General features: G+C 44.6%; 1 protein-coding gene across 1 annotated transcript in view; it reads left to right on the top strand.

Annotated features, from left to right (window-relative positions):
- DAPK1 (death associated protein kinase 1) overlaps positions 1-11,525 on the top strand; it is a 470,647-nt gene that overhangs the window by 393,529 nt on the left and 65,593 nt on the right.

Below are 11,525 nucleotides of genomic sequence, written 5' to 3'. Positions count from 1 at the left end.
CAACAAGCAAAACAAGTACTACAATGTAAAAATATTAAAAAAACGAAAACCCTCTCACATGCATAAATGAAAGATTGCACACAAAGAACTCACATCTTTTCAAGCTTCAATAGTAAATATTCTGCTACTATGTATTAAATACTGCATGCTTTGCCCAAGCTAAGATGAAACCACATCATAAATCAATAAGCATTTTGCAATTTCTTTATCTACTCAAAGTCCTGCCTACTGCACCTCTAAACATTTCATTAAATCCAATTATACAGCAAACACTCCCAAAATACTTAGATTGTATTGCAGTTTCACGTAACAGTATATAAAATGCTGTGTTGTGACAGGTATCAATTATCCATTTGATACTGAATCAATTTTTCTTAAGCACTACTAACTGCTTGCTTTTCTTGAAGCTAGATCATTCTGAAAATTTCCTGTTAGACCTATGAGTGCAAACATATGGTATCTGTCCTTCTCTGCCTGACTTATTTCGCTTAGCATGACACCCTCAAGGTCCGTCCACTTTCCTACAAATGGCCATATGTCATTCTTTCTCATTGCCATGTAGTACTCCATTGTGTGTATATACCACATCTTCTTGATCCACTCACCAGGTGATGGGCATTTAGGCTTTTCCTATGATTTGGCTATGGTTGACAGTGCTGTTATGAACATTGGGGTACATGTGCCCCTACTCTTCAGCACTTCTGTATTCCTTGGGTAAATCCCTAGCAGTGCTACTGATGGGTCATAGGGGAGTTCTATGGATAGTTTTCTGAGGAACCTCCACACTGAGTGGCTGCACCATTTTACATTCCCAACAACAGTGTAGGAAGGTGCCCGTCTCTCCACATCCTTGCCGGCATCTATAGTCTCTTGATTTGTTCCTTTTAACCACTCTAACTGGTATGAGGTGGTATCTCAGTGTGGTTTTGATTTGTATTTCCCTGATGATGAGTGATGTTGAGCATCGTTTCATATGCCTGTAGCCCATCTGGATGTCTTCTTTGTAGAAGTGTCTATTCATGTCTTCTCTCCATTTCTTCTCTGTGTTCTTTGTTTTTTAGGGGTGGAGTTTGGTGAGTTCCTTGTAGAGTTTGGATACTAGCCCTTTATCTAAAATGTCACTTGCAACTATCTTTTCCCATACTGATGGTTGCCTATTAGGTTTCTTGGTTGTTTCATTTGCAGCGCAGAAGCTTTTTATCTTGAGGAGGTCCCAAGAGTTCATTTTTGTTCTTGATTCCCTTGCCTTTGGGGATGTGTCGAGTAGGAAATTGCTGTGGTTGAGGTCAAGGAGGTTGCTTCCTACTTTCTCCTCCAGGGTTTTGATGGTTTCCTGTCTCACATTCAGGTCCTTCAGCCATTTTGAGTTAATTTTTGTGTATGGTGTAAGAAAGTGGTCTAGATTCATTCTTCTGCATGTTGCTGTCCCGTTCTCCCAGCACCACCTGCTAAAGAGGCAGTCTTTTTTCCATTGGATACTCTTTCCTGCTTTGTCAAAAATAATTGGCCGTACATTTGCGGGCCCAGTTCTGGGTTCTCTCTTCTATTCCATTGGTCTATGTGTCTGTTTTTGTGCCAATACCATACTGTCTTGATGATGACAGCTTTGTAGTAGAGGCTAAAGTCTGGGATTGTGATGTCTCCCATTTTGGTTTTCTTCTTCAATGTTACTTGGGCTATTCGGGGTCTTTTGTGGTTCCATTCGAATTTGAGGATAGCTTTTTCTAGCTTAGAGAAGAACGCTGGTGCAATTTTGGTGGGGATTGCATTGAATGTGTAGATTGCTTTGGGTAGTAATGACATTTTCACAATGTTTATTCTTCTGATCCATGAGCATGGAATGTTTTTTCATTTCTTGGTGTCTTCTTCAAATCTTTCATAAGTTTTCTATAATTTTCATCATATAGGTCTTTTATATCCTTGGTTAGGTTTACATCTAGGTATTTTATGGTTTTTCATGCAATCGCGAATGGGATCAGTTTCTTCATTTCTCTTTCTGCTTCTTCATTATTGGTGTATAAAAATGCAGCCGATTACTGTACATTGATTTTGTACCCTGCAACTTTACTGAATACATTGATCAGTTCTTGAAGGCTTCTGGTGGAGTCAATTGCGTTTTACATGTAGAGTATCATGTCATCTGCAAAAAAACAGTCGAACAGATCAATGAAACCAAGAGTGGGTTCTTGGAAAAAATAAACAGAACTGATAAACCTCTAGCCAGGCTCCTCAGAAAGAAAAAAGAGAGCACCCAGATAGACAAAATCATGAATGAAAATTGATCTATTAAAACTAATCCCTTAGAAATGCAAGCGATCATTAGAGATTACTATGAAAATCTATATGCCAATAAACTGGACAACACAGAAGAAATGGACAAATTCCTAAATGCACACGCACTACCAAAACTAAACAGGAAGAGAGAAAGCATGAATAGACCGATAACCAGTGAAGAAATTGAATCCGTTATCAAAAATCTCCCAATGAATAAGAGCCCCGGGCCAGATGGCTTCCCAGGGAATTCTACCAGACTTTTAAAGCAGAGCTCATACTCATTCTTTTCAAACTAGTCCAAAAAATAGAAATAGAAGGAAAACTTCCAAACTCATTCTACAAAGCCAGCATCACCTTGATACCCAACCAGACAGAGACCCAGCAAGAAAAGAGAACTACAGACTAATGTCCTTAATGAATACAGATGCAAAAATACTCAACAAGATACTGGCAAATTGAATTCAAGAGCGTATTAAAAAAATTACCCATCATGATCAAGTGGGATTCATTTCTGGGTTACAGGGCTGGTTCAATATTCGCAAATCCATCAACTTGATACGTCACATTAACAAAAGAAAAGATAAAAACCATATGATCCTGTCAATAGATGCAGAAAAAGCATTTGACAAAATACAGCACCCTTTCATAATAAAAACCCTTGAGAAAGTTGGAATAGAAGGAACTTACCTAAACATTATAAAAGTAGTTTTTGAAAACCGCACAGCTAATATCATCCTCAATGGGGAAAATATTTCCCCCTGAGATCAGCATCACGAAAGGGGTGTCCACTCTCACCACTGTTGTTTAACATAGTGCTGGAAGTCCTAGCATCAGCAATCAGACAACAAAAGGAAATAAAAGGTATCAGAATTGGCAAAAAAGAAGTCAAACTTTCCCTTTTGTAGGACATTTTTAAACAGAGGCGAAAACCATTATAATTTTAAAAATCTGTTGATGTCCGGAGGACATCTAGGATACACCCATGAAGAACATTGTATAGGAATGTCTGACCTTCAGCACCTGACTATAGAACCTAGAAAGTAGGTGAAAAGTGGGCCTTACTGCCAGTCTCAGGTGCTTTAGTTAAGTTCATTTTCTAGCTTTCAGCATTTACATGAACAACCTGTATAATTTGAACATGAAGATCCGGCCAGGAAGTAATAACAGGTAAATGAGGCCCAAATTTAAGAAAGTGAGGCTGTCCTGCACTAACACCTGGGAGAGAAGAGCAGGGGCCATGGGCTTCCTAAATTTTGGCTCCTGCCTTGCAGTATTCTCCTGTGTGCCCTCCTCCCCTGCCCCGCCCCCCACAGGCAGGCTGGTGTGGCTGGATGCAGAGGTGAGGCTGGGGTGTCCATGGCTATGGGCCTCTTACAGGTGAGGCTGCCAGGCTTGTGAAGAGCTGGTGGGCAGGGCTGGGAGGGAGGGTGAGGGGAAGCAGCAGGGAACTCTAGGAATCTGAATGCTAACCAGTCCCTCCTACCAGGTGGTCAGAGCAGTGTGTTTGCATAAGTAGGAGGCAGGACATGTGCTATTTCCCTGTTTGTTTGATTTAACTTTATCCTTTAAGTATTTACCCAGGGATGGGGGCCTCTGTTTGCATTCCTGCCAAAGGCTCACATGCTAACTGAGCCTGACAATCCCACCCAAAGTCTATCATATCTCAGAGATGACCTTCTACCTGGTCTCTCCAGGTAGTCTGAGAGAAATTCCGAAAGTGAGTCAGATCTGGCTCCCACCTGCTGAACACACCTGGACCAAACCCAATCTCCTGATCTAGGTTTGTAAGGCCACTTACCTCTCTGATCAGATCCCCTCAGGCACATTCTCCCCCAGACCATCAGGCTCAGACCCTGGTGCCAGATGCATCCCCCTTCCTTTTGGTGTGTTTCCTGTGACACACCCAGCCCTCTCCTGCCCCAGGCCCTTTGCACTCACTGTTCCCTCAGCCCCTCCTCTGCTGCTGCCTCCCTTTCTTGTCCCTCTTGTATTGGTTTATTTTTTTTTTTAAGTTATAATAGTATTGGTTTAAATGTCATGGCCAGAGAGGGGTCCCCTGAGCAGTCAGTGGAACGGGGCCCCCACCCCCTTTCTCTCATTTCGCCCTGTTTGAATTCCTGCAGTTACACCAGGCCAGCAGTCCTTTCTGTAATAGACCAGGTGTTTTCTCTCGTGACAGCCACGTGTCCCTATACCAGTCAGAGACCAGAGGAAATAACAGTGGTGATTTGTTCCAATGAAGTTTATTTACAAAGACATGTAGTGGCTGCTAGGCTGTTGTTTGCCAACCACTGACTGACATTTTCCTTATTTGTTTATAGCCTGAGTCTTGCCACTTGTGCACTGTGGTCTCCCTGTGCCTAGAACAGGTGTTGGCATATCTAGACACTGTGAATATCTTTTTTTTTTTTGCTTTTATTTATTTTTTTTGTAAGTGCATTCCTTTTTTTTCTGTTTATTTATTTATTTTTTAACATATGCAATTATTTTCCATCATTTACACTACAGTAGTTACAATTACACTCCAAACAGAGAAGCAAAGTAAAAAATCAAAACCCCAACTTCTATTTCATGTAATTAGACTTATACAGAAATTAAAAGGTTATGTAACAACTAGTTAATCACCTAATTTCACAGCTATCTGAAGTGGTGATCATTATAGAGCAGCTTATCTATGATACATTCAAGATACATGATACAATTTATTACTTGCCCATAAGCTAGAACACAGCCTGCTTAATGCCTTTCCTTAAATTCCACCTCTATACTACAATATGCTTGAGGTCCATGCAAAAACGTAGCTACCTTTTATATAGGAAATGGATGATAAAGTCTTTGGTGCTGTAAAAGCAGCTTCATTTAAACATAACCACCCCCACCACCAAACAAAGAAGAGGGGAAAAAAAGTAATGAAAATAATAAGGGAAATATCTTTTAAGTGAATATGATTTGGGAACTGCATTGTTCTTTGGAGCCCAGGTGAATCTTGGGTTCTACATTCGTCTTCCAGAACATTTCTCCCTGACAATGTAGCTGCATTTCTTCCTTGCAAAAATGACTGAACTTCAGCATATTGACTGGGAAGCACTGTCAGAACCCGGGAACACCAGACAGGAGAGTGGGGAAATGGCAAGGCTCTCTGCACAAGGCAGGATGCATTTAGACCCAGCAGGGAAGGAGCTGCAACTCTGCAAATGCAGTTTATCTGTGGTGGCTTTTTAATTGTGGGCTAACTCCCAACTTTGTCCTCTTTTCCAGTATGTTCCTGGGCACCTCCCTTCACTGTGTTGTTTTAGGGTCAGACAATAACTACTTTAATATGTTTATGAAATATCTGATTAGAAGACAATCTAAGAAGATGTGGTATATATATGTAATGGAGTACTACATGGCAATGAGAAAGAATGAAATCTGGCCACTTGTAGCAGAGTGGATGGACCTTGAGGGTGTCATACTAAGCGAAATAAGTCAGGCAGACAGGACAGATACCATATGTTTGCACTCATAGGTCTAACAGGAGAACAGGAGAAATCTAATGGAGGACCATGGGGAGGGGAAGGTAGAATGGGAGTTGGGGAGAGAGGGATGCAAAACCTGAGAGACTATTGAATACTGAAAACAAATCTAGGGTTGAAGGGGGAGGCGAAGGGGGAAAGGGGGTGGTGGTAATGGAGGAGGGCACTTGTGGGGAAGAGCCCTGGGTATTATATGGAAACCAATTTGACAATAAACTATTAAAAAATTTTTAATTAAAAAAAGAAAACAATCAAATTAAATAAAAATAAGCCATTTCCTCAAACCCCTGAAACTAAGATGCTCAAGTCAGATCAGAAAGGGACGTGCAGTGATATTAAAAGAAAGGTGCATATGTGAAATCTACCTGCACTCTCTCCCTACCATTTAACAAGCTCTCCTTACTTCCTGGGGAGGCAGAATTGGTCTGACTAAGCAACAGCACAGTTCTTGAACAGGTCTGGGGGGCTGCACTGGCCTGTTCAGTATTGGGGGGTGGGCAGGTGTCGGGGAAGCTGAGGGGTGGGAGGGAAATGCACAGAGCAGAGTCAGAGGGGCTGCTCCTTTTGTAAGACGGTGGTTCCCACAACCCAAGCTGTGGCTGTAGGGCTCCTGAGTCCCCAGAGCAGAGGTGGGCTGCTTCACCAGCTCGCTGGGGGCAAACAAGCCTTGAGTTGCAGGGCTGGCTGTTTCCTGCGGTGTAAATACTGCCAACAGGGCTGATTTCAAGCCTGCAGTGTGAGGGCACTGAACATGCAGGTGGGAAGAGACACACGTGGTGGACTCTGTGGGAGGAACCAGAGGCTCCAGTACACGGCTGCCCCTGAATCACTTGGTGGTGAACTGGGTGACAGAAAACCTTGCCCAGTTCAGGCCAGTCCTGGCTCTTCCTTCCCCCAGGAGCTCTGGCCTGGGCCACCCCCACCTCTACCCTGTCCAGACCCCCTGGATGCAAGGTGTCTCATCTCCCCAAGGTCAGACTTCTGAGCTAAGGACCCAGGCCAGCTGAGTAGCTGTCGCTGGCCACACTGTGGGGCTGAAGTAGGAAGGGAATACCCAGGGTAGAGGAGGAGCAAATGTCTAGGAGCAACCCTTCAGGGGCTGCTGCCTGCTGTCCCCAGAGAGGAAGGAGCACATGGGAGGAAGTGTCTCCTGTTGTGTGTAAAGGTGACTTCTCTATCAGGCCTGTCATGTTTCACCACTAGGGGTCAGCAGTTAGCAAAAATGTTTTCAAAGTATGATTTTATTGTTTCCTGTGAAATTATTCTTTTATGACTGTATAACAAAGTCTATTCTAATCTCTTATTATCACAATGGAAACTCAGTGAGCTATAAAAATACCTGATATTTAGCAATCTGCTCTGCTCTTGGCAACCATGAGCCCATGGAGCACTAGACAAGTCTGTTCCTAACAATGGTAGTTCCGAACCCAGGTTTCACCGCACAGGGAGTGGACAAACTCATTCTTTCAAACCCCAATAGATTTTGTCAGACTTGGACTAACGTTCTGCAAAGAAATGCACTGAAATATGGGATATGTTGCCATTGAGAATTGATTCATTTTGTTTTCTTTCTTACCTTTCTGTTTGCCAAGTGTCCCATTTTTATAATCAGAGAAACAGGTACTTTTAAGACCACGTGTTCCAGATTTTCTCCTTCCCCTTGGATATTCTCTTCTGCCTGCTGCAACTATCTTCCATCATGAGCTCTGAGCTAGCAGGAGTGGGGCAAGGTGTGTATCTTACCTGCAAATGCTTACATGCCATGTAGACTGCTGTAAGGTGCCTAGAGGAGGGGCCATGGGCCCACAATTCACCTGCACTCAACCCAAGCCCTGTGTGCTGGGACAGGATCTCCTCCTGTCCAGGTGATCCTTGGCACCAAGCCTGACCTTTCTAGTAACACCATTTGGCACATCTGTGTTGGATTTGTGCCCAGACTGCTTGGGTTCCTCTGAGCTCACTGAGCCTCCACTATGTGAATCGTGGGTCATAGACTTAGAACAGTTGACATTTGCAACAGGAATGCACACAACTCAGGGTGGAGGAGAGCGGAGCGTGGAGAAGGAGTTCCCAGCTAGGACTGAGAAACCAAAATCTGAGCACACATGGCTGGTGAAGCCAAAATGTCCTAACCTAATAGAGAGACTCTGGCATGTTCTTTTCATGTGTGTTAACCTTAATCCTTGTTGGTATCTGAGTAGAACTGGAAGTGAAGGTGAATCCACTGGAATTCTAGGATGAGCCTAAGGAGGGGTATAAACTTCAGTTCCCCAGAATGCATCAACCCCTTGCCACTCCCTTCCATTTACTGTGAACTAACTAGCCTTTTTCATGTATGTAACCCAGACTTGAGGCATAATTACTCTCCACACTATTGAGAAATACCATATTTGTTTATTCTTCTTAAAACAAAGGTGATTTAGAGCCACCCATGCAAAATCTAGTCTCTCATTCATGGAGCTTTTCCTTCTCCTTATGGTTTTGCAAGGGTCTTGTAGGTTTAAAAACAATCTCTGTCTGCAGCCCTGGGTCATGACAGGACACATAACCTGCTCCCCTTCATGCCACAGGCTGTGCCCGGGAATCTTCCAGAGCACACCCCCTCTAGGCCAGCCTCACATAACATGAGTCAAACAGGCTACACACCTCAGTCTTTAAAAACCCCTGACCCTCTCCCCTTGCTGGGAAGACCCATCTCCCCTCTTGTCCCATTCCACTAAGCAAAGGGCTCTTCATTCCTTGATGACAGGCACCTTTCAGGAGGTATTCTGTTTCCTTGTGATTAGAAAATTTTTTGGTTTTTGTTTGTTTGTTGTTTTGTCTTCAGAGCTTAGCTTTCAGGACCCTTGTGAACTCAGGAATTCTCACTGGAACGTCAACAGTTGAACAGTGACTCTTTTTCCTCTTTGCATTCCTGCTGTTGAAATCCTCATTGTCCATGAAACAAGGATATTTCTGGCTGTAGAGGGGACCCGTCCGTAGAAATGGAACACAAACAGGAAAACAACACTGACATTTTACAGTATCACTGCCCTGCATCGCACATGACACAGGTCTACAGGTGTTTACAGGGCCCCTCTCAGCATCTGATACAGTCTCCCCTCAGATCTGACAACTGCACTCCAGGACCTGCTCTAGATGAAATAACTCAGGAATAGGGGGTCCTTTGCTAGAAGAGAGTGGCAGTTCCTTGGGTGGAGAAGGGAGGGTCTCCCCATGAGTCAGTGCACAGTCACAAACACAGAAGGCACTTTCCAGAAATGTTGAATGGACACCGTGGCAGAGGGTTAGTGACTGTGCCTGGGGTAATGATGTGGGGCCCCAGGGAGAAGTGTGATCCTGGGTTGCTGTCCCCAGGACTACAGCATAAAACATTGGATATTGTCTGCAATACTCTTTAATGGTCTATACTACTTGCCATCCTTCAATCCCGGATCTGGTACAGCCCTGTGTGCTGCCTTATGTGGAGTTACAGCTCCTAAGATCAGTCCCTGTCCCCCTACTCACCAGCTGAGGAAGCTGCCAAGCCCATCCAACCTTCAGTTCATGTATCTGTTCATCAGAATAAGAGTTATTAAGGCAAACAATGGAGAGGGTGGTTTTTGGGGGGGTTGATTGGTTGTTTGTTTACTATATACTGTTGTCCCTGGGCTTCAAGAGGCTACAAGAAAGTAGACTGGGATTTGAGATGCATGTTTTTTCCATTTTGCTTATCTGTACTTTCTAAAGTCTTCATAATGATTGCTTATTTGTCTTTTAAGGAGAGAGACAGAGAGAGAGAGAGAGAGAGAGAGAGAGAGAGAGAGAGAGAACGAAAGGAAACAAAAGGAAAGGAAAGGAAAAAAGTAATGAAGAAACTGCTGGGATGTAAATGGCTAAGGTCCTTCTGAGACTCCTTCAAAACGGACACTGCAAACTTGCTTGTGAAAGCTCTAATGGGATAAGACAAGTCAGAGCTACCTTGCAATACTGTCCCCTCCAGAGGGGCACGACATAAGGAATGTGTGACTGGTTTGGTTGACTGTTCTACTTGGTAATGAATCATTCATATACTCTACTTTTAGAGTAAATCACTGTATTTCCATTAGATTATGGATACTTCCAAGACATAGAGAGTGAAATTTTAAGGTAATCCTTCACTCAATCTTCTGGCAAGTCCATTTTTCCAGACAAATTGTAGACCAACTCCACTAGAAGCCTGTGAAGTCATTTTCACTTGGTTTTCATTTTCTGACAACGTGCATGAAAAAAGGGGAAGGAACACCAGTTTCCCAGATGGATCACTGACGAGCAAAGTTCAGCAAGGCAAAGCCTGGACTCAGCATTGCATTTTGCCCAAAAATCTGCCCACAGGTAATCTATTTCAGTGTGTCATGCACACTGGGACTCAACAAGCAGAGAAATGCAGGACAGAAAGCTATGATGATGGAAGCCATTTGATTGAGAGACTCCAAGAGCAACTTAGTGCTTCACTCTCCATCCAATCTGGAGTATAGAGCACACCTGAGACAACGTGTTGGAACGGCCCCAGGTGAGTATTTGCGACCTCGTAATGCTAATCCTCTGTCCATTTTTGCTGCTTCTATGACCTCAGGTGCTTTGCCCTCCCCAAACCTCAAGGCCTTGTCACATGTTCTATTCTTTTTCTGTGTTGTCTGATAATTCTGTAATCTTCAGTGATATATCTAAAAGCATGACCCCAGCAGGGGTGTTGTCATGGTTTAAGGGCCCTAATAAATTCCAGAACATCATTAAGAATCATGGTAGTTGCTACATGCTAGGGATTGTATGCTGACCCCCATGTAATGTATCTTCTATCATCCTTACAATACCACTCAGATGTAGGTTATTTCTAATCCCCTTTTACTGATGAGAAAGTGGAGACTCTGTGAGGTGAAGCTCTTCTCCAAGGTTATACATGGCTAGTAAGAAGCAGAATCGAGATTTGAACCCAGGATCCAGGGGGGTGGAGCCAAGATGGGGGAGAGGAAGGGAGCTCTGTAAACTCCCTCCGCACCGATTTTCGAACTGAGAGGGATATTATGTTCAACTGAGAGAGTGGAAGGAGAAAATACAAACTCCAGAGGGAATAGAACCTCAAAGATACCTGAGTGAGTGGGGGCGAACGGGGGAGATCCGAGGACGGGCCAGCACGGACGGGCAGGGGAGGTAAGATCCCCAGCCCAGCGTGGGGCAAGTGCCGGGCGCCCGGGAGACAAAGGGAAGAGACAGAGTCGGAATGCGCTCATAGAACTGTTTCTGGGGAAGAGGTATAGAACGCTTGGCTGCGCGTGGAGACAGAAACCCACTCCATAGATAACTGCTGGGCAGCCGGAATCCCGAACCGGGGTGGCGCAAGAGGAGGAATAGCCCCCAGCCCTAAGCCATCTCGGCGGGGAATCATAGGCGCCTGTGGCTGCGAGAAGCGGCTGCGCTGGGGAAGCGCACGCCGCGGCGGAAGCAACCCGAGCAGCGACTGCGCCGGGCCCGAGCAATTCGAACCTGGTTTTGGGAACGGGACCACGGACCGCATTTCCACGGTACATCCCGCCCCCTGCACGGACTGCGCGAATCCCGGGTCCCCACAGGGAAGAAATAAGACGCGCACCGACAGGACCCTCAGCCAGGAGTCGGTGGCGGGTGGAGGCCCGGACGCGCTCAGAATGTAGGAGCTCCCAGCTCATTTCCAGCAGCGCACAGCGTCTTGAGCAAAGCTATCGGAAACTAAGAGAGTCT

The sequence above is a fragment of the Suricata suricatta genome, chromosome 13 (assembly GCF_006229205.1).
Source record: "Suricata suricatta isolate VVHF042 chromosome 13, meerkat_22Aug2017_6uvM2_HiC, whole genome shotgun sequence".
NCBI lineage: Eukaryota > Metazoa > Chordata > Mammalia > Carnivora > Herpestidae > Suricata > Suricata suricatta.
The sequence above is the reverse complement of the archived record's forward strand: the minus strand, read 5'-3'. Positions and strand labels throughout refer to the sequence as shown.